Raw genomic sequence first — 24,156 nt, forward strand, 5'->3', positions numbered from 1 at the left:
CCCGCCCCCCTCAGCGCGGCGCGCGCTGCAGCCGCCTCACAGCGCCGGCCTGAGGCGGCGGGGCGGGGGGCGGGCTGAGGAGCGCCGCGCACCGCCGCGGGAGGTGGCTCCCGGCACGTTCCGGGTCGGTTTCCTGACCCTCGCTGCCGAGCCGTGTTGCAGGCCTCAGAGATTTGTTAACGTCGAGCGCAGAAAATGGTCTTTTTTGAGCATAGACGGAGCGCTGCAGAGCGTGCCGGCAGCTTTTCCGATGCAGCGACGTGCTCTGTAGGGAGTGTCGATGACAAAAGCGTTTGTAACTGTATGACAGACTCAAACACATGAACAGCGTTGCCTGCTAACCGTTAACAGAGCTGAGTTGTTGATTTTGCAGAGCAAGAATCTGAGATTTATTTGCACATGAAAGTTACTAGAGAATATGAATTTAAAGTAGAATAGTTATTTTCCAAATAATGCCACGTGTGGAAAGTCTTACTACAGAAATACGCCTTCTTTCATCTTTCCACAGTAAGAATTTCTAAAATACAATCATTTGAGAACAGCTGTTTAAACAGAATCAAGGCTTGGGCCCTGTCCATGAATTTATCAATCATACATTTATTAAGCTTAACACTAGTTAAGCTGTTATAACCCCTGTTGAAGGGCAATTGCCCCGACACTAGAGGAGGCCATTTCAGAAACTCACTCCTCTTATTATTAGAATCCTCTGAATATTTTCTAGCTTAAATTTGCTCATGAGCAGATTCTAGTCCTGGTTTTATATTCAAAACATCAGCCCATTCCTAGTTATTTCACTTAAAACAAGGTCTTCTTTTGCCTGATCCCTCATAGCTGTACTCTGCATGATTTTCAGTTTGAATTAATCTTTCTTAAAGACTAGTGAGCAGAACTGTAAACAAAAATGCAGATGAGGTATTGCTAGTATCACAGGTGATAGCATTGGTTTTTCCCTGTGTCTGTCTCCAGTGTTTCCTCCTGCATCCTTGTTTCTTTTTTTTTTTTCACAGCTACATCGCACTGATGGTTGATATGCAGATGATAAGGAGCCTTCTTTTGTTGTGAAAATGTATCCTTGCTCTGAAACGTAAGTGATCTTTTAATTATGTCCCATTTCCCCAGCTCCAATGTCATCCAGGTCTTCCTATATGATATTCCGATCCTGCATCAAATAGCTGTGCCTTGCACCTCTATCATTAGCACTCTCCTACTTTTCATATAAGGGCACAAAGTATTTTAAAGATCAGTCCTAAAATATAGAAAATATCCACCACTAGCTTCCCTTCAGTTCAAAGTTCCCGTTAAATGGAACCCTCCAGCCAAGTTCTGATTCATTTTGCAATTTTGTGTGCCAATCCATCTTTTTTGTATCTGTCTTCAGTAATATGTCCCAATATGGTGTCATACCAAATACTTTTGTAACTTCCACAGAGGTTAAGCCTACTACATTAACAATGTAAAAACTCATTTATATTAGAAAAGAGTTTTGACTTAATCTGGCCTGAGCTACCTTGGTAAATTTATCTGTTAAAATCAGGCATGCAGATAACATGAATCTTTGCTAAATCTCATTTCCATTTTTTTTAGTTTGAAGTTCTTATCAGTTGTGGTAGCCCCAATTCCTGAAAACTAATGCCAGAGATATTCAGGTAAGTGTCCATTCACGTTGTTAATGTCTTCCATTGATCATGTATTTCAAACCTTTCGCATAGCCACCATCCTTGAACTTTTTCTTGATCTTCATTATCTTGTCACACCTTCTTGTTCCTTCTTAAGGAGGAAAGGATTCTGCTGATGATCACCTGAGTCTCCATTTTTCTGAGCACTGCCATCATTTCCAGCAGATGATACAATTCAGTGGGAATCTGGCAGTGTCATTTGACCAAATATAGAAGATAACTGGTGAATTTTTCTCCATTAGCCTCAGGTCACCATCCCACAATGTATGTCCTGGCAAGTGATAAAACTCCACTTTCCTAGGTCTACTTTGACTAGAGGACTGTCCTTTCATCTGTCACCATACGCACTGGGTGCTGAATCCCAGGTTATCTCCCACTTGTTTGCTTGCTTTCTGTGAAGCATTCTGTTCTGTGAAGCCACCTGAATTCTCCTTATATATGTAACATCCTAGTCCCCCTGTCTGCAGGCATCCTATATGTCAAGACTTGTTTTCTTTGTCTTCTGCCTATTTCTTTTACACTACTGTGAGCGTCATTCTCAGTTCTGTTTGTCTTTGTTTCCTCATCCCTTACTATTCCCTGTCCTCATACTCTTCAAAGTCTGCCTGCTACAGTTTCTCCATTCAGCTTAGGAGATGCTGAACTGTCTGCGCAGCACCCTTTTTCCTCTCCTCCATTGTGATTTTGAATTCCCATCTGAACTCCATTTCTAATTCTTAGATCTCCTTATCTATAGGAGTTTGCTCTCCTGATATGATGTGAGTTCTATCAGGCAACACTTTCTGAAGTAGCTTTTGCCAGGTATCCATTGGAGGATAAAATATGTTCTTTATCTTCTGTGTGCTGCTGTCTGTTTTGCTTCCTCTAGCCCTCTGATCAAGTCTGCTGCCACATTTTTAGAACTCTCATTTTCTGTCCAACCCTGACTTTGAAGAGGGAAGAAAGACAATTCCCTGATCTCCCTCACAACCAAATTCCCTCCAACACAGATTCCTTTGTTTCCTGTGCCCTCTTCACAATATGATTCAAAGGTGCAAGTGTTAGAGAGTATGTATAATGTACACAGTACCAGATATTAAAAAAATTAGTAATACACAAATTGCAATCTTAAAAGTTGGCATTTCACAATCTAAGAACCATGTCTCATATCCACAAGAAACTGTATTTTGGCTTGGGACATGAGGCATTAAACCTGCCATTAGCCTAGGAATAATTGCTTCTTGTTCTGCAAGTCAATCTAGTATAATTTGAGAAAAGAATGGAACTCTGTATGTGAGCAAAGAAGGCAATGCTTCTTTGATAAGTTTCATTTTAAAAGGCAGCAATTTGAAATGTGTTTTGCGTGTGGATATGTTTGGGATTTTTTAAATTAGTTTACAACAAAGGCGGATTAAACAGCTAAGGGCAAGTCATATGGCCGAAGATGTATAATAATGCAATACATGACACTACTGTTTATATCACACATACCAATGAGACCAGCAATTGTGTTCTTTTTTTCCAGGTTAGCATGAAAGCTGTAGAGAGGCATTAATGACTGGAGATGATCAAAGTAATCCAGACTAACTGGATGGTTTTCAATTTCAAATCATTATGTAGATGTTGATATAACAGGTCCTAAGCCAGAAGGTTTTTCAGTTTTACAGTGAAATAGGCTTATAGTGCTTTGGTGTCACAGCTGACATTTATATGTGGCTCATCAAGTATCCCTTTTTTGGACTGTATTTGGCATGGATGATGACAATAATCCTTGGAGAAAATTTTATAAGGGCAAGTAATGGCCAGTTACAGGATATAGTAAAGACTTGATATAATTTTTGTATATGGATTTTTAAATTTTTTTTAATTTTCAAATTGAAAGCATTTGGGCATATTTATATAAGAACATAAGAGTAAGTCAACCCCACAGATACTTTTTAATCAATAAAGCAGTTTGTGAAGGACTGTTTGTCATGAGCAAAGGTGACACAATCTCCCCCAAATTGTGATATTTAATGTTTATTTTAATATTTTAGTAATTTTACATTTTAAGTATACAATAACACCAGGTAGTTGTGAAGTCTTATTGGCCAACTGTTGGATTTGTGTGGTGTTTTATAGCAGTAACACATGAAACCCCCAAAGTCTTCCTCAAGAAGTGACATTCTGAAAACATGCATGGGGGCCTTAAAATCAAAGGCAGAAGTTACTCTGCTGGACCTACCCCTACAGGTCATCTTTCAAAATGATTAGAGGGAGGAGGCTGATATATAATTAGCAGGACGAAGTTTATTCTCATCATATAGGTATATATACTTATACCATACAAGGTAACACTTCTCAACAGTAAGTATTAAACAGGTTAGCAGCAGGCTGCCAAGCTTTAAGAGGTGTTTTTCCTGATAACGCAATAATCCAAAGTGGAAAGTTATTTTCCTCTCATTTTTATGCAACTACTGTATTACCTTTTAGTGTATGAAAATATTCATTTGTAGAATTCATTTGTAGAGGAGTCTTCTGATTTAGGTAAGTCTGAAATTTAAAATAGCAAAGATGCTATTTTAGAATGCATTAATTTGTGACTGTTGTTGTTCAGAATAAATTAACACTTACCGTTATAAAATTCTAAAACCCAGATTGAAATAGTCAATTAATAAACACTCCATTCATGAGCTGTGTATATATGAATATTTTAATGTAACCTAAAATGTAATGAGCAACTTCCAAGCAAACTCTTGCTCATAAATATTCATCAACCTGGGTTATTTCACTGAATTTAGTGTGGCCTAGTAAAGGAGAAAGGGAAATTAATAAAAGGTAAAAATAGAGAAAGGAACAAGAATGAACAAGATAAACTGATTCATTAACAAAACAGAAAGGTTTCTGAAAAGTCAAGTATAAAAATGGCTACAGCCCATGCCCAGGTTGGCCAAGATATACACAAATAATCCACACAATGGCCTTGGCAGCATTACACTGATAATATTTTTTGCAAGGTTCAATTGAGGCTGAACAATGTTCTAGTATGTTAGGCACAAACATACTGATATTTTTATTATGTCAAGCATGTATGTATTCCTTTTTTGTCTTTAAGAAAAACATCTGCCACTGTTATTTAAAAGAAATTTCCATATTGCTCCTCTTTGAGTTTCTGTATGTCAGACGTATGGGACTCAGATGATTTGTGTGTGTGTGCGTGTGCATATGTTCATGTTTTATGTGGGATCTGGCAAAGACAGATACAGCAGGCAGTGGTGAGGGCAGCAGACTCCTTTTCAATGCTGCTATTTGGTGTGACAGAGTTTTTTTTAATTCTTCCATACTCTCTGCATCTCCTTTTACCATTACAGATTTCACAAAGAGGATCCTTTGACAGAGTTTCAGTAGCAATGAGAGCTGTTAGTGACTTTCTGCACTTGTGGTTCTACTGGTTGGGGACTGCAGGACAATTTTCATATTTTGGAATTTAAGGATCAGACAGCTGTCACAGAATAGACATATCTTTCACAAAATTTCTCAGCTTCAGAAGGCTGAGAGAGCACAAATGCTATCACAGATGAGAGAAGACAAAAAAGCAGCTCCTTTGTAGAGTATAAGTTATAAAGACTCAAACATGGGCCACATGTATGCATTCAGTGAAAAGGTACTAACATTTTCTGTTTATTTGTTCATATGATTTTAAATGGCAAAAGATGGTCCTTCCCACTGACCATATCTGAAATCTATATATCTAGACAGTGATAAAAGCTGTACATTAAAAAAACTAAAACACTTACAGAATTTACAGACATACACACACACCCCTGCCCATATAGATATATATATGGTGACTGTAAAGGTGTGTATTTATAGGTGTACATGTAAATTTATAATTTTAAAGATCTCTAATGATAATATGATAAATATAATATTTTTAAAAGAAAGCTATAGAAATTATCAAAGGGAGTCAGACTATTTATTGGTATATACCATTCTAATTCCTTAGCTTTTAATAAATTAGGTGATTATTGTTGAAGATTACTGTGAAAAAGTAGTGTGATCTTACATATAGGGCATTGACCCAAGAGTCGGGAGTCTAGCTGAAATACAGTTTTCATGGAAGTCAGTAGGAAAAGTTCAGAGGACCAGTTTTAAACCTCAGTTTTACACCTAGCTTGGTATTTACCTGCAGTATGGCCTTGTACAAGTTATTCTTCCCTCTTTGTGTCTCCTTTTTTCTTTCCCACCTATTAACCTGTCTGGTCTGCAAAGACAGAGAAGTCCTCATCAGGGCTCTGCCTGTCTTTTATTGTGTTGAGCACTGAGACCTAAATTTTGGTCAGGCTATGTGATACTGTCATACAAATAGTGACATACGGACAAAGTAATGGGAACATGATAAGCAGTTCATTTAACATGAGGTTTTTTTCAGATTTGATCAGAGTATTAGGAGTTACTAAAGGTCAAACTTCCATATATGTGAATTTAAGTGAACCAGTTTGGTATTTTAAGACTGCCATCCCTTTCAGATGAGTCCTGTATCAAGATGCTGAGTTAACAGCTTAAATTTTCAAACAAACAGGAATATCAGTAATTCCTTGCTTTTTCTGTAAATGATACATTTTCCAATTTTATAACTAGTGATGCTCAAAAGTAAGACATTCATCCAAATTCCTTTTGTTTTTAAAACTCATCTGAATTACCACAAACAATCTCAAGCCAGGATGAGATGCAATGATAATTTGAATATCAAGTTGTTTTGAATTTCAAGATGCAAGACATTGACTGCAAGACCTAGAAGATGAATTCCAGGTTACAGACTGCTGGAGGGAAGAAGGCCATAGAAAAGGGCAAATGAGTGAGTTGAATGTCTAAGTAGGATTTTTGCATTTATAAAGGCCACTAACTATCAGGAGAACCAGCCAGTAGTATCTACAGTATTTAGCTTCAGGCTCTTCTTAAAGTTTCATGTGACAAAAAGCATGAGATTTTCCTTTTTCTTGACCCTAACAAAATTGTTCTTTTTTGTCTTTACAGTGTTCTTCTATATAGAAAATAATAGGCACTAAATACAATAACTCCCTAACTATGAAAAAAAGAAATATGATCAAAAAGTGCAAACAATTGATGGAAACAGTTACACAGATGGAAACAGACTTATATGCAAATGAATATGTATAAATGTTATGAAGTCTCGTCTAATGTTAGCCTGATCCTGACTCATCTTAAGTCAATGGCAGAACTCGCTAAATGTCAATGGGAGCGGTGTTTTAGATTTAGATATGTAAAAATCTACCATGAACAAGTGTACAGATAAATGGACATGTCTTTAGCGTAATATGCTCTTTTTCATGACAGTGCACGTTTACTTTTTCCATAGTCTCTTGGGCTGCACCTGATTGTGTTGTTTGATTGGGAGCGGTCTGGGGCAGGACTTTCTTCTCTTCAGCCTACTATGTCAGAAAGCACTGTGCACACCTAAGGCATTATGTAAATAATTCAGGCAAATTACACCACAATATGGAACAGTTTCCTAAAGACTGCTGTTTCACTAGGGGAGTCTGAGGTTGTCTGTTAATAGGGCTGGTTATTTTCAATTACTTCTGGGCTGTATAAGCCCCTGTGTGGTTTTCATCTGTTTGATTTTGCTGTTCTCATTTACATAGTTGTTCTCAGCCCTGCACTCTGCTTCATTTTGAATCATCTGTGGTTTTGAGGCAGAAAAGTCTACATACAGAAGAGAAATATAAGTCAAATCTGAACAATAAATCCAGCTGGAATTGCAATATATTCTTGATGCTGAAAAAAATTTTTATTTTGAAGTGATTATAAGGCAACTACCATGTGATGGCACTGACAATGAATCATTGCTGCAGGAACAGCACATTTAGGGAACGCAATATGTAGTAATTCCTGTAATGGTGTATGCTTGGTTTCATTGAAATCAAAGACAAAATTCTATCCTTCAGGCTCTTGGTTAAGAAGCAACTATTAAATATATAATGGCTGGCTAAAAGACCAGTTATTTCAGCACATCTCTGTCCTATACAACAAGCTGAAAGTCTAGAAGTAAAATAGAATTGTTCTCTCTTACCACAACTTTATGAAAGGGAGTCATGGTATGACATCCATTCAATATCTTGAGTTAAATATCCCCATCACCACAGGCAACCAATACTGCAAGAGCTGTAACTTTCAAAATCTAGGAAGTTGTTCTTACAACCAGGTGAGACTGTATTCATTTTGTCTTTTGTTCTTTATTATGTGAACTGATAACTGCAGCAAATTTCCTTCTCAAGTTTTTAAGATTGATTTTGATTGTTATTCATGGAGCAGACTTGGTTTTGGCCTAGTTTAAAAGCCAGGAAATAAATCAGGTTTGTCTGTCTTTTCTTTCTCAGTTTGCGCATGGAACAGTTTGTAAGCTATGGATATTTAGTTAATACACTGGAAAGCCATGAAATTTAAAGACATAAAATTTCTTCCACTTGATGTACAAGTAGCTTACAGTATTTTCAGCATTCCAGTCTTATGATCAAGTGGAATCCAGATCAGGTTTAATTTAACTTTGTTAAAAGAGCAATGTCAACTATTTCAGATATCTTACATGGAGTTCAGCAGCATATTCATTCATACATTTCAAACTGATACTGAATAAACATATACTGAAACTATAATATCAATAGTGGAGAAAATCCACATTTCTCTGATAAACTTTGTATAACTTTTACATCTTTCTGTTTGGCAAGGATGTGTATTTGATGGAACATCTCAATGAATCATTGCTGGATTTCCTGGAATCTGGCTTGCTTATTATCCTGAACAATTCTTCTTCAAATAGTAAGTAATCACTTGACTTTGTATATCAACAATTACTGAGGTTTTTACAAGCTATATCATTATGTCTCAGAGTTTAGAAGCAAAGGTAAAGGCCAAGCATTTATTTTTTAATTAGGATTGGATGTTGTCTGAGCAAAAGGGAAATGTAAACAAGTTCCAGATAGCTAGTCACTTTAAATAACGTAAGGCATGACTGCGAATCTTGAGCTATAGTTAGTTTGCAGTACTGAATTCCCAAAGTGTATGTACTTATGTAATATTTGTAGCATAAGAATAAGAGGCAGTGTGGAGGGGAAAGACTATTTTTAAGATGAGAAAACAGTTATAAACTGGACAATAAAATAATTATAACTCTACAGTAATATTTAGATGGCCTATTTAAATTGACTTTCCAGGGAATCCTGGCTTGCTTGCCTGCTATGGTGATGTCTGTGCTCTGCAGCTCTAGCTGAGACAACATTTGCATGGTTGAAATATGTGAGAAACTCAGGTTCAAAGGTGGACCTATATCTATGCCCCTCACATTTCACTTCAACACATGCAATGCCTTTTCTTCCCCTTTTCACTTGGTAAGCATGTATTCAGGTGCAAAGATTAGAGCTAGGTAAATAAAGGTGGGTGGGAACTTCTGTATAGTTAGGTTCTGAGTAATTTTTGACAGTTCTATTGCTACCATATCATATGGGATAATGATTAGCGAAAACTGCTTCCCTGGCCTTTTTTGCATAAACATGCTACATAAAACTTACATTCTGCAATAGCTGCGACTATTCTACAAAATCATAAATACTGTTTTTGTAGTGAATAGTAGATTGATGGATTCTCTGATTCCAAATGGAAGCTGTATACAAAAAAAGCCTCTGTAGTACTTTTTGCTATGGTTAATTCCTGCTTTTCTCATCAGACTGTACAGGTACTATAAAAGCCTGGGACTTCACGTTTACTGAAGCTCCCATGCTGATAGACACTAAAATCCTGTGATAAATATAAACCTAAAGTTTTGGTCACATATGTCTTCGTTTTTCTGCTGTTAATTTTGCTTAAAAACTTACATAATAGTCCCACTTAAATCAATAGAATTAATTAGGTGATTGGAATTGGGACATTACTCAGCAAAAATAAAAGCATAAGAAGTAGACAAGAAATAGTTGTTTATGATGGTCTGCATTTTATATTCTTATTATTTTGTAATAGAACACTTGCCTTAGAAACATGATTAAAAAAACAGGCACAGTTCTCTGTCCTTTACATTAAGTGCATATTTCAAAATTTATTTAAAAGATACAGTAGTTGTAGAGTGATCTTGCTATATATCTGTATGTGTAGATTCAAAATGCTTTCAGAATACTCTGTCTTAGGATCCTTTAAAGTGAGAAAACAAAACATTTGGGGAAGTGAGTATTCTGAAGTTCATCAGAATAAACTGAGAGAAATGGCACAAACTTACTTCTGGATGAAATGAAAAATATTGCAATACTTTAAAAAATCACTACTAGGATTTCCATAATAATTACCTATTTCATGGCAAGCCCTAACAGATTATGCATTAGGAGTTTGATCAGTGGAATTGTCCTGAAGGTGTTAAACGATGTTGAAACTTGTTCGTAATACTTTACAAAAGCAATGGTATACTGAACATTTTCATTTTGAAGAGGGTATTTTTTCTCAGTTGCACTACAAATATGTTGTTTCCTATGAATAAGAATTAGCTTGTGAATTTTGCAAGTCAAGAGCACAGGGTGTTTCTCTTCGATGGCTGGTAAGTCATCAGGCATCTGAAAATCATTAAAGGCTGTAAATATGGAGTAGTCTCCAAGAAGAAGAGCTGTGGTGTCTGTGAGGAGGGACCAAGACTTAGTTACTCCCTCTCACAGGAAGAGAGAGAGGGTTTTTTCCCAAACAGTCGAACTCTCCCTGGTGGTTGAATGAATTTGACAGCATCTGAAGTGAACTAGTGGATAGGCTGCAGAATGTAAGCATCGCTTTGCAGCAAATGTCACAGCAGGCATGTTTAAATGTGGAAGGAAATACACAGATACAGAAACAGTATAGTTAGGCCTTTGGCTTTATCCCAAAGGAAATCCTGTGGCAGTGTCATCATTAGTGAATCTGACCTGTGCAATGCCCACCCAGTTGCAGGAGCATGTTTCATGTCCCAGTGCTGTAGCTGAACCAAACGTCTTCATAATAGCCTAGAGGCCAGAAAGTAAAGAACAACAGCTATGTCAGAAACATGAGGTTAGTGTAATTGGGACGAGTCCAGCATGGTGTGCAATACGCAGGCTTGCTGAACACGCAGGCCCAGGTAAGTTGCACTTTTTTGAGGGGGAGGAATTCTTTGCCTTCTCTGATGACAGCATCAGCCCTGATGTTACTGGCACTGCTGTTGTTCCTACTCCTCTTCATGGTGTGAGTAATGTAGCAAAACCCCTTTACCTATTGCCATTCCCGAAACAGTAATTGTGCATGGTTAGAAAATGAGCTGGAAAAGCTGCAGACAGGCTTTGTATCAGGAACTGAATCAAAGGAAGGGCAGAGGAGCATTCCTTCTGACACAGCATTGTCAAGAAGTATCTCATAAGAAAACATATTTCTCCTTAACACTACTGGAAATAGTCCTTTAATTTACTATTTTCTGTTTCCCTATCCATTACCATTTACTATATGCCCTTAAATACAGTAGTTATAGCACAGATTTGTATATAAACTGCTAGCTGGAAAAGTAGTGACTGGCTCCCTTTAGTAGCTGATGTCAGCAAGACAGGAGCATATGAACCCATTTTCCACTGTCTTTAGTGATCATCAGCAAGTACATTATACAAGAGAATGGAGAAAATATTTGTCAGAAAGAAACATTTGTTCCCCACTAATGAGAATAATCCTAATAGGAAAACCATGGATTCACTTTCAGAGCTTGTTAATATCAGACCATGTTATTCTGTTAGAAAAAGAAACATTTTGTTTTAGTTTTCTTCTGCATCTTGAGTAGGAAATATATGCAACTATTGTTTCCCCTTCCACCTATTAGGGGTTTATTTAATCATGCAGTGAGTTTCATGTACAGATGTTAAATCTATTTTCTATTAATATCAACATAATTTATCTTACATTAATGGTTGCAAAAGTAAATAATAATGTGCCGAGAACACAGAAAACAAAATGTGGTTTCTGGTTTGCCAGATTTCATGACTGAGAATTATTTTTCCTTATTGCTCGTCTGGCTGTAGTAAACAGAATTAAAGGTGCAATCCATCTTATTGGGAACAATTCTGTGTTGATGCATAAGTAAAATAATAGCTCTCCTTCCTTTACAAAAAAGAATGTCGTGTTTTGCTGTTGCATGACATACAAAGTCATAAAAAAGAAACATATTTTATTGATACATACAAAGAAGTAGTTCTGTAGTATCAAGAAGTGCAATTCTTATATGTTTATGTAGTTAGTGATAGAAGTGGAAGTAACACTATGACTTCCTTATTTATGGAAGAATTTACTGAACAGTGCAGTGAGTGTCTCTTATGAAGTTAAGTCTTGAAGTTGTATTGCTCTCCACTAAAAACTTGATGAGTTGGGTAACAGAAATTAATACTAGCAAGCATAAATGAAATAAAGGACTGAAGCCTGAAATCGTTGTTCAAGCAGTTTTCCCATCAAAATCCATATTGAAAATAGGTGTCAATGAGCACTCAGCAATTTTTAGCAATATCTGTTAACATGAAAAAGCAGTTTCTAAATACTTTGCACTCTGCAATGTATAGTTTCATATTTTTTTTCTTTCATTAAAATGCTTGTCAAGTGCAGGCACCGTTGATGATTTGACTTAAACCTGAGTCACCAGCAAAGCCTGATTAAGCTTGTGGAATTCTCAAGAAATTTTTAATTGCATCTGAAATTGAGATGAATACACTGCCAAAGTGTTCAAACATAATATATGTAATAACAGATGTTGGAATTGCAAGGAGGACAATGGATATTGCCTTTTCTATACTATAACACTGTCCTATTGTGTATTGGTTTCAGCAGGAGATGACACAGAGATTAAATATAACTCTGAACATTGTCTGAAATTGCAGACTCCAAATTATTGTGACTTGTCTTTAATACTCTTCCAAATACTAGAAAAAATATCAGATGCATTTATATTAAAACTGAAGATAGTTTAGGAAAATAATAGAAAAGATAGAGGCTAATCCCCCTCTAATTGAAGATTTTATTTCAATATCGTGGTCACAAACCTGTAAAGATAATAAGCATTCATTTGAGAGTGGGCCACTCTAATAAAATCAGACTCTTGGCAGCTATGGCTTCACTTTCATGCCATGTGTTATCCAATATCAAGGAAATTTGCTCTCTGAAAATATGTGGATTATTTCTCTCTGAATTAGTAAACCTTAAACTTGTCTATTCGCCACCGTTTTTTTTTAACCTTTCCTCCCTTCCTCTGTAGAGACAATAACAATTTTGACTCACGTAAGCATGGTTCCCTTGAGAATTATTCTAAAATGCTTTTTGAGTTATTCTACCACTTGAACAACCTTACTATAGGTCAGCACAAATTTGGCCTGTATTTTTCATCTGTTTTCTTTTACACTTTTTATATAATGTTTGCAAATAGAAAAAATTCCTCTGCACTACTTAAGTAGTAGATAGACGAAGTTTGATTACTGAATACCATGAATGATGTATATTTCCCTCCTTGGACAATAGTATTTATTTGTATTGGCTGATACTCATGCTCTACAGATAACTCACTTCAACAGCATATAGTAATGTACGTTATGACTAATTCAGCTTGTAAACAGTTTCATTGTGATCTGTCCAGTATAGGAGTTTTGGGCTTTTTTTTCAGCATTGTCATGCACAGTTTTTAGATGGCATAATCGTACAAAGAGAAGATAGACTAAAGTAAAAGGGAAGAGCATTTTCTGAATTTCCTGTTCAGCTTTAGCACCTTCTATTTGCATTACCATGGCTGTATAAAATACATTGAGTTTTTCACTTTTTTTCCCCTCAGTGAGGCACTCCGAAAATTAGGTCTCCTACAATGAATCACGCACATCTAGATCAAAGATCTGTTTATTTTAATTTTTAGGACATTTGTCCATCTAATTATCTTGGAGCTGAATTATTTTCTTTTCATCTGGTGCCAATAATGAAGGGCAGAGATGATAAGAGAAATCAATATTATTCTCTATTGTTTCCACAATGCCATAAAGTGGATCAAACAAAATTCTAAAAGAAAGGCTGAACCAGTCCTCCAGATCTCAGACACCTTTAATTACTGGGAAGATTTGCCTACAAGTTGCAGGGCCATTATCCCCTAGTCTTTACCATTTAGAGACACTAACTGAATGCTGCATTTGTGCAAACCAATGCAAAACAAGCTCAGCATATGTGAACTATAAATGCAAGTTTTCTGAAGAATGAAGGCTATGACAGAAGGTTACTGTCAGAGTGTAGGTGTTCCTTGTGCTGGTTCCACGTGGGGACTAGCTGTGCCAGTGATGGCAAGGAGATGATGGGCCCTGGTCCTGCTCTCTTCCACCCTGGCCGAGGGTTATTATGGCAAGCACCTCCCTTAAGTGAAAGGCACTTGGGGGACAATTCTCCTGAAGGCTATGCTGTGCCTCAGTGAATCAGTTTCTTCCAGCAGTTATACTTGGGATGACTCTGTCCTGTCATAGTCTGCTCCTGCTGGAAGATTATCATATCATCAGGGTCTTTATGAATACAGGTAGGTCAGAACAGAGTAGAGGAGATAAAGGTGATGGTAGAAGTATGATGCTGAAATACAAAACAACAATACAGTGGAACTTACTATTCTGTGTAGAGCAAATTCACTGTTACTCATGTGCTAAAAGACACTTTCATAATGGTAAATATATAATGTGATAGATTTAGCATGTGAGAAGATTCATGGTGAGCTCTGTAGAATATAAGGGTAATAGACATCAGTATACACACAAGTAATAGCAAGGGGATCCATATTTTTAAAAAACTAAAATGTGCATGCAGCCATGCTGTTCAAATTAGCATGACAGTATATATGTAATAATTTTTTTGAAATTACCCTCTTCAAGAAGGTTGACATCTTTGAATTTGACAGCCTAAAGGTAGATGCCTAAGAAAATGCCAGCTTTTCTTCCACTGTACTTTACAGAATCAGACCTTCTACACCATCATACACCCAGTTGTTAAAAGAAATATGCAATATGTTCTGTATCATGCACTATCCATTTCTATAGTGCTGCATATGTGAATAGCATGCTGAGACATTTCAGCTTCTGGTGAAATGTAATTAACAGATTTTAAAGGAAATTCTTGGAAGTTCTACAAGGATTAAAAATTATATCTCCTAATTTTTTCAAGTAGGAAAACTGAAACACAGATTTCAAATGATTCACTCAAAGTTGCAGACCAAGTCAGTGGCCAAGGCAAAATTAAAATCTAGGATTTTTTATCTCCTGCCTAGTATAGTGAAAAGCAAATGGTGCATTGTGTGAAATATGTTTAGCATAAAAGTGGGTTTATAATACATGTTACACTAGTTTACTGTTTCTGCATTTGTACTTTTGCAGATGCATTCACAGCACACAGGATATGGGGGGGGAAGTGATTTTGAGTATTGAATTACTAAAGGATTTTTGTGTGTGTACTTCCTTCTGTGTTCTCAGACAAGAAGGGAAAAAAGGTACTGCTCATTACAGGTGATGCAGAGCAGAAAGTTGGAAAGCGGGAGATAAAGTTGTGCAAGGAAAAGGGAGATCCATTCAGTTTCCTCCCACATTTTCTGTTCACACCTTTCCATATTGCATTTGCTTTCTCATTCCTGCTTCCGCCTTTGTAAGTGTGGCAGCAGAATGAAATTTGCTAGGTTCCTGGGGTCAGACGCTCTGCTGGTAGTCAGTGCTGCTGACTTCCATGGAGCTGCACTGACTTCCCATAGCTGATGGCTTAGCGCCCTGTCATCAAAGTTCTTGCGTGGAGCACTTCAAAGATTGCAAGCCAAACTATTCTCTCATCCTAACAGATCACTAGAGATGTTATATAAGACTGTGTTTAGGTCATATCAGCATAACTGAAAACAGTAGTTAGATCTGGGATTTTACTTTGTCCCGTATTCACAAAGCCAAGATGTGGGAAGTGAAAATCAAGTCAGTAACAGGAACCTGGCAGGGACTTTGGTTATATACTGAGAAACCCCAAGTGACAAGTTCATATGACTCTATCCTGTCGAGTGTATATGTGTATTACTTCCTTCCATGACTCTAACATACAGTTACACGTAGATGGGAACCATGTAACCCTGTTTTTTTGCTTTGTAAATCCTTAGACTTAATACCTTTCAGACTTGTCTTGCTGAAATACTAAAATGAAAAACAGTCCCCACTGACCCTCATTCCAGTCTGGATGAATTCCACTCTGCAGTAGTTATTGGCACTGGCCTACTGAACTGTAAAAGAAAAAGCTTTATGACAGAGCACTGATGGTGGGATCATGAGTGCAAGACAATCCTTTATTTATTTTTGCAGTTAGCTTTATATGCAATATCTTGTGGTAACTTAAGCCATTTGAGAATGTACAAATACAGAGCAAAAAAAGATGGGTAACAAAGAGCATACTAACATTCTGATCTGTAATGAATCCATCTAGAAGTATGCTAATTTGAATAATTAAAAAAAGTTTTATGATTAAGGAGATCAGAATCTGATACCACATGGGTGGGAACAGGGGGCAGAGATGAACATTCCACACTTTTTCCCACAGATGACACAGAACCTGAATTACAAGCTCACATCACAGCTCCGATAATGAGTAAACTTGAAAGCACTTGTCCTCAGCCTCCTCCATGTTATTTTGTAAAGCAAGAGTATCAGAATATCTTGGAAGGCATGGAAGTTAAAGCTATGTTAGAGTTTACAACCTCGTTTTCACAGATTCTAAATCAGGAAGAAAAGAGTAATTCAGCAACCTTTTTCATGTATCTTATATTGTCAGCAGCTTTTTAAAAAAATAGTAGTAGTGAATTGTATAGGTGATTAGAAGAAAACAGAACAGGTACAGAAATTTGGTGTCAAGTTTGTTTCCAAATTCACTAAATATAATGCAAGTCAAACTTTGTTCTTAATTGCACTGCTATCTGTCTGGAGCAACTACATTATCTTCAGTGGAGCTAATACAGAAACTGTGTACAATTTGACTCTATAAAAATTGACTTCAATACAAAGGACCTGAGAAGTCCTCAGTGGATATCTATGAAAATTATTTATTTACATACCAATTGCTTTGATTTCATACATTTGCATTTTCCCCACAATTTTTTTAACTGTATACCAGACAGATAGTATGAAATCTGGAGCTTAGTATTCATGGTCATAGCTCCATTAAAGTCATAAAAGCTGTGATGTTATGCACCCCCCAAAGATCTGCTTACTGATTCTCCTCCAAAAAAAGTCCAGGAAAGGAAACGTCATAAAAATATCATGGCTGCATATTCCTATTTTATCCCCCTCAGTGGCTTCCTGAAGCTTAAAAGAACTGCCAAAAAACACATGGGCTTCTATACGTAGAGAAAATCAGCTCTATGTAAATATCATCCTACTGGTCTTGGAATTTGTATGAGCTTTTGAATAATCTGAATTCCAGCCCCTAAAATGCTGTGATAGGCTAAGCTAATACTAATAGGAATTATTCAAGCAAAGCCTCCCTTGAAATAAGACATAGGCTTTGTCTTGCAGGATTGCTGTTGAAATCAGCCACATTCTGAATCATTATCACTGGAAAAAATGTGCAGAACTGCCATTCACAAGTACTTAGGCTGGAGGAATGGGCCAACAGGAACCTTATGAAATTCAACAAGGACAAATGCACAGTGCTGTAGCTGGGAAGGAAAAACTCCTTCCAACAATACAGGCTGGGGACTGCCTGCCTGGGGAGCAGCTCTGCTGAAAAGGCCCTGGGGTCCTGGTAGACAGAGGCTGGGCACGAGGCGGCCACATGCCCTGGCAGCAAAGGTCTACAGCATCCTGGGATGTATTAACAGGAGCACAGCCAGTAGATCAAGGGGAGTGATTACCCCCCCATTCGACACTCAGACCATAATACTGCATTTTGGGGCAGTTTTGGGGCTCCCCAGTGCAAGAAAGATACCAATAAACTGAAGCAAGTTCAACAGAGGGCCACTGAGAGGCTGAGGGAATGGAGCTTGTTGAGCCTGGAGAAGAGAAGGCTTCAGGGGGGCCTAATAGCAGCCATCCAGTACAGACAAGAAGGTTACCAAGAAGATGGAGCCAGGCTCTTCACATCATTGGTGCATGGTGGGAGTGCAAGAGACAACAGGCATGAGCTGAAACAACACAGTTTCAGATTGGCTGTAAGGAGAAACTTTCAGCGTGAGGACAGTCGAGCAGTGGAGCAGGTTGCCCAGAGAAGTTGAGCAATCCTCTCCACCATTGCAGATTTTCAAGACCGGACTGGATAAAGCTCTCAGTAACCTGCTTCTGACCCCATAGCTGACCTTGCTTTGAGCAGCAGGTTGGACTAGAGATCTCCTGAAGAGCCTTCCAACCTGAATTATCCTATGACTCCAAAATGGAAATACCTCTTTATCAGGAAAGGCTCACGCTACATTCTTCTCACTTTTGTTGTCAGGAAACACTGATAGCCTGTTTTCAGCACATCTTGAACAAGAGCCTTACTTTGTGCCACTGCAGTCAGCCAGATTTTTTCATTTCCCATGTCCATGGTACAAATCAGAAGAAGAGCTAAATAATCCCAGGCATTCTTCTCCTATTGGTGGCTGTGGTAGTGGTAAGAGCAACAGTAGTGGTAAAATCATGCAGAACAAATTGGGGTCTGTGGCTCTTCGTGGGTCTGTGAGCCAGAGCCTTATATCGGGGCTATGTTAGCTATGCTCTATGTTTCTGTGAGGATCAATAACAGAAAAAACTGTCATAACATTTCGATTGCAGACCTTAACATTTACTTGTCCAGTTCTTTATTTCTTACTTCAGGTCATGACATCAGTTTCAACAGTGCTATTTTGCTAATTGAATAATGTAATAAACATGGCATCAAGTTTATTAAAAATAAAAGAAAATACAGATTAGTTAGAGAAAGACAGATGTTGAAGTCTTCACTTACTTACACAAAACCTCCACTGAAGTTTCAGGACCTCACACATTATGCATGTGCAGAATTTATAATAAAAATTATGTTGGTATCAATCCTATGCTTCAAGGCACCAAACTGATCTTCAACTAAAGTTAAGTATATCTTCCTCTTGTCTAGTATTGCATAATTAAGTGCAACAAGGTTTTTAACTCCTTCAAATATCAGAATTGCCACATGTCAGATGAGGGTTTGGATTAGCTACTCTACTGGTCTGTTGCAGAACTGCTTTTCTTCTAATCACATCCCTCTCTGTCAATCAGGGAACTTTTATATTGGAAAAATAATTCACAAGCAATGAAAGAAAAATTAAATCTAAAGCACACATAACTTTTGTACTGGAATAAGTATATGCAGTTTCACAAACCACTCAGTCTTAACACATGGAAATTGGCACAAGAGACCCGTGTTCATACATATCGTTTTGGAAGGCACACTGAGAGACATTACCTGCTTTATACTGCTTCCAACTCCATACAGTAAGGAGTGCTTAAGTAAAGATGCACCAATTTAACTATTTTGGCTTTTAAACAGATAGAGTAAATCAATATAAAAATGGTGAAAACCTGACTGAGGTGAAGCAGCAGAAATAGCTGCTGTGAGAAGCAAACAGCTACTGTGGTCTGCAAACATCAGGCATCTAGGGCTCAAACTCAGGAGAATGACATTAGGGCACATTTTCTGCAAGTGCTTTTAACTGTGGGCAAGGAGGCTCCTGGCAATCATTGCTTCATTATGTAAAGTGAATCATGGACAAGAGGAATGGACAAACTGGTATTTACAGTGAAGGGCACAACAGTGAAATAAAATCTTAGAAGAATCCCCCAGACCTCCTGGAGTTTAGATGATGACTCAGCTTGACAGCAACTGGTAGCAGATATTTTGTTAATCACATTATGAAGATATAAAACATCACTTTTTTCCCCCCAAACAGAAGACGTGCACGTGAACTTTATTCAGTTTCTGGTGATGGCCATATTTAGCCATTATTACTTTTATATCCAGTTACAGTAGTCTATTGAAACTTAGTGAATAATAGTGAGAGTTATTTTTTGGCACTGTTGTCCAGCAGATTATGAATGGCACAAAAAATAAGGAAATGTGTTCTACTCTTTATATGGATGCTAATTCATGTAATATCAAGCAAATTTCTTAATTGCATTACATCACAGTTACCCTTTCTTTGAAATAAGGTTGATGAATATTCAGCATTGTTAATCGTCTTGAGATGAGCATGTATAAAATAACAACAACATAGGCAGATTCAGGATGACAGATGATCCAAATGTAATTTCATGATTCTGGCCTATGGCAAAAACTGTATGTTGCCATGACAGTTTATTCAATAGCCTGTAGCAGTTGCTAAGTTAGCATTGTAGATTATGAAATAACTAATATTCAGCATTAAAAAATTTGGAAAGATTTATCAGGTTCGCCGTCAGTTTCTTGTCTGGAAAACATTTTAAATTTGGTATTGCCATTATTTTTATGTTGCTAATCCCAGATCCCTATTCAAGTTTAATGCATTGAAAAGAATAATTATGTTATCCAAGAAGGTCTTTAGAAAATGACTTCTTCATTTGTTTATTTTCCATTATATGTATGGTTATTTTTTGGTGGCTAGAGTTTGGCTATAAAAATGAAAAATTGATTATAATGCATGCATTGCTGTTTTATCTAAGCACAAGCTGGACTGGCTTTTCATTAGTATTTACAGATCATGATTCCATAAAAGTTTTTTCTCTTGACATGAGAATCACTATGTCATGAATAAGGCTTATTCACTGGAACAAGATTTACAGGGCTCGCCCCAGATCTAGCAAGTATATTAGGGCTCTGTAGCTTTCAAAAAAAGAAGTAGGAAACTTTTTCTACTGAGCATGGAAAACAGGTTCCAAACATATGATCGGTGGCAGTCTGCATGAAGAAGTCCTTTCACAGTGAAACATGATCCAAATGGGGGTCAGATACATATTCACTATTCACCAACAACTTCAACTCTCACATGTAGCATGCTTAAGGAGAGTCCAAAGTATTTGTACTTAAAGGCCTAATGAACTGGAGGAGAATGGGTGCACTCCTGTTTTCTAGGATCAAGACCATACAGACCTTTACAACATTGCTCAGTGCTCTGAATTTTAGGTAAATGTTACAGCTCAGAATCCTTCTAGTGCTAGTGTTACAGCCCCTCCTTGTCTGTTGCCTACTCTTGCCTCCAATGTATCCATGTATATGGTGGCCTTACATTGTGCCTGCATCAGAAAAGTTTCTCCACTGTCTATTACATTATCTATTAGAGCATAGCTATCCATACAGCCCCGTTAGGCAGTCCACTGCTGGGGGCAAGTTCCATGCCAGCATCAGCTTGCCAGTTTGCTGTCTCTCAGAGCAGGATATACCCTGGCCAGACTGAGAGCTAGCTGCAGGGCTCTGGGCACTCTAGAGAGATAATGTTGCAGCAAGCTTGCCTACAGAGAGCAAAGGTGTGCAAGATAATGTCTGAGTCTTAAGGTGTTGCCAAAATGAATAAAATTCAAAGGTATGATTTGCCCATACCAACTTTCAGCAATTTCTGTCTTTGATGTAAACCTCTATGATACACTGTTTTTTTCCTTTATGCAGAACATGTCTTTATAATGATAACTTTGTTCTGAATACAAATGTATGCCTCCAAAATTGTCTAATTCTAAAAAAAAATATAGAAACCATCAGAATGATATTCATCTTAGGGACATGTATTTATAAATTGGACCACACCAAATTTATAAGCCTTAAGGGTATATAATTTAGCTTTCATCCAAAGTTTAATTTTATTTTCAGTTCCGTTGGTTAATTTACTGTACTGATTTGGAAGTCATAGAGCATGTTATCTGGATGGCTAAAATTTCTTCAGAAAGGGGATTGTGTATTTATAAGAATAACAAGAATATTAAGAGTGGCATCAGTAAGGGTTAGAAAAATAACCAAAAGAGTTTAGTTAAAGAATTAATAGATTACCACACAGAATAACAATTGGAGAATAGGAAAATGCAATTCCCCTGTGGAAGTTTTGCATAATTGCCTTCTGCTATTCTGCTTTCATCTCCCTCTCTGATCATCAGAACTGGACACTAGGTTATATATATCATCACTTTAGAGTGGTAGACCTCTTTTCCCATGCAGGCAGGCAAACACCAAACAAATGTTGTCACTAAGCTCTTGCAATCCCTTCTAAATAAGGTGTGCCTTTATTGAGGAGCATGACTGACTATGGTAAAAATACAGTAAAGGCCAAGCATTGAAGGTTCCTTAGGAGGCTTATACTATGAAATATGCTATTTCATGCTGTGGGAAAACCAGGATGCTTGTTCTCCACTGTGTCTGTGTCTGCTGTAGCCCACCTGATCAGGAAGAAGGCTTTTTTCAGACAATTGGAAGAAGCTTCACATTCACAGGCCCTGGTCCTCATGGGGGACTTTAACCACCATGGTATCTGCTGGAGGAACAGCACAGAAAGGCACAAGCAATCCAGGAGGTTTCTGGAATGCATTGATGACAGCTTCCTAATACAGGTGATCAAGAAGCTGATGAGGAAGCGTGCTCTGCTGGACCTCATACTTACAAACAAGGAAGGACTGGTCAGAGATGTGAAAGTTGGGGGCAGCCTTGGCTGCAGCGCCCACAAGATGGTGGAGTTCAGAATCCTGTGAGGAAGAAGGAAGGCAAAAAGGAGAATCAGAGCCCTGGACTTCAGGAGAGTGGACTTCGGCCTGTTCAGGGACCTGCTTGGAAGAATCCTGTGGGATACGACCCTGGAGAGAAGAGGGGTCCGAGAAAGCTGGCTGATGTTCAAGGATCACCTCCTCCAAGCTCAAGAATGGTCCATTCCAACCAGCAGGAAATCAAGCAAAGGTGACAGGATCCCTGCATGGATGAAGGCACTCCTGATCATAAAAAGGAAGTGTGCAAGAGGTGAAATCAGGGACAGGTAGCCCAGGAGGAATAAAGAGACACTGTCCGAGCATGTAGGGATGGGGTTAGAAGAGCTAAGAAGACCCACCTGGAATTCAAACTGGCAGGGGACGTGAAAGGCAACAAGAAAGGCTTCTACAAGTACATAAACAGCAAATGGAAGGCTTGGGAAAATGTGGGCCTGCTGCTAAATGGGGCAGGGGCCCTGATGACAAAGGACACAGAAAAGCCAGAGATACTGAGTGCCTTCCTTGCCTCAGTCTCTACTGGAAGGAGTGGCCCTCAGGAATCCCGCGACCAGAGGGAAAGTCTGGAGCAATGAATACTTACCCTTGGTGGAGGAGGATCAGGCTAGGGAACACTTAAGCACACACAACATACTCAAGTCCAAGGGCCCTGATGGGATGCAGCTACAAGTGCTGAGGGAGCTGCGAGGCCACTCTCGATTATCTCTGAAAGGTCATGGGGACTGGGAGAGGTTCCTGAGACATGGAAGAGAGCAAATAGGACTGGAGCATCTCTCATGCAAGGAGAGGCTGCGAGAGCTGGGACTGTTCAGCCTGGAGAAGAGAAGGCTCGGGGGGATCTTATCAGCATGTATAAATACCTGATGGGAGGGCGTAAAGAAGATGGAGCCAGGCTCTTCTCAGTGGTGCCCAGGGACAGGACGAGAGGCAATGGGCACAAACTGAAACACGGGAAATTCTGTTTGGACATAAGCAAGCCCTTTTTTCCTGTGAGGGTGGTGCAGCATTGGAACAGGTTGCCCAGAGCAGTTGTGGAGTCTCTGTCCTTGGAGATATTCCCAATCCAGCTGGACGCAGCCCTGGGCAACCTGCTCTTGAACAGGGGGCTGGACCAGAAGATCTTCAGAGGTCCCTTCCAACCCCAACCATGCTTGAGATTACTACTGCATGTTAGTTCCTTCTAGTTTGTTTTTCCGAGCAGTACAGATAAGCCTGCAGTCCCATCCTCCCTGGAGCAGAAACAATGTGTCGCCACATCTTGTGGTGACTTTGTAATGTGGAGAAACTGGCATGAGGATGAGATCACACTCGTTCTGTTTTCTGACCTGAAGGAATGTAAACTCACTGACCTCATATATATGCAGACGTTGGCAGATACTCCATTATTCACAACACTTTATGATTGTACATTATACTTAGCATTTATACTGCATCATGCAGTGCAGAAATCAACAGCAAGTGGTCTTGCGAGTTACCACTATTGCATCAAGAATAAAAAGCTCCTCAGGTAGCTTAACCTTGACACTAAAAATGGCTTCCTAAGGGTGGACTAAAGTCCATCATTCCATAGGCAGACCCATTAGAAGGGACCGAGAATAAAAATCCTGGCTACCTCGTTAGTTCCTGCAAAGGACACCTCAGAGGAACAAGCATGATGGGCAACAGAGTTTCCAGAGACTACCACCTTGATCCAGGTGAGCTAGTGGGAAAAATTCTCCTAAATTTCTGAGAGTCTAGTTATCTGGCTACATAGCTCCTTCCATACGGCAGTGGAAACCCCTGTATAAGCCACAGTATGAATTCCCTTTGAAAAA

The 24,156-nt window shown here is 38.4% G+C and overlaps 1 long non-coding RNA gene across 2 annotated transcripts; it reads left to right on the forward strand.

Moving 5' to 3' along the window:
* The first annotated feature begins 98 nt into the window (after positions 1–98).
* On the forward strand, positions 99–17,365 carry LOC112965809. Of its 2 annotated transcripts, none has more exons than XR_003253405.1 (5): positions 99–507; positions 1,008–1,084; positions 1,585–1,646; positions 8,384–8,474; positions 17,213–17,365. It is a non-coding gene; the product is annotated as an uncharacterized LOC112965809 (long non-coding RNA). The 2 variants fall into 2 exon arrangements; XR_003253404.1 differs by lacking the exon at positions 17,213–17,365 and adding an exon at positions 16,242–16,641.
* Positions 17,366–24,156: the final 6,791 nt, after the last annotated feature.

The sequence above is a fragment of the Apteryx rowi genome, unplaced genomic scaffold (genome assembly GCF_003343035.1).
Source record: "Apteryx rowi isolate R43461 unplaced genomic scaffold, aptRow1 scaffold_224, whole genome shotgun sequence".
Lineage (NCBI taxonomy): Eukaryota > Metazoa > Chordata > Aves > Apterygiformes > Apterygidae > Apteryx > Apteryx rowi.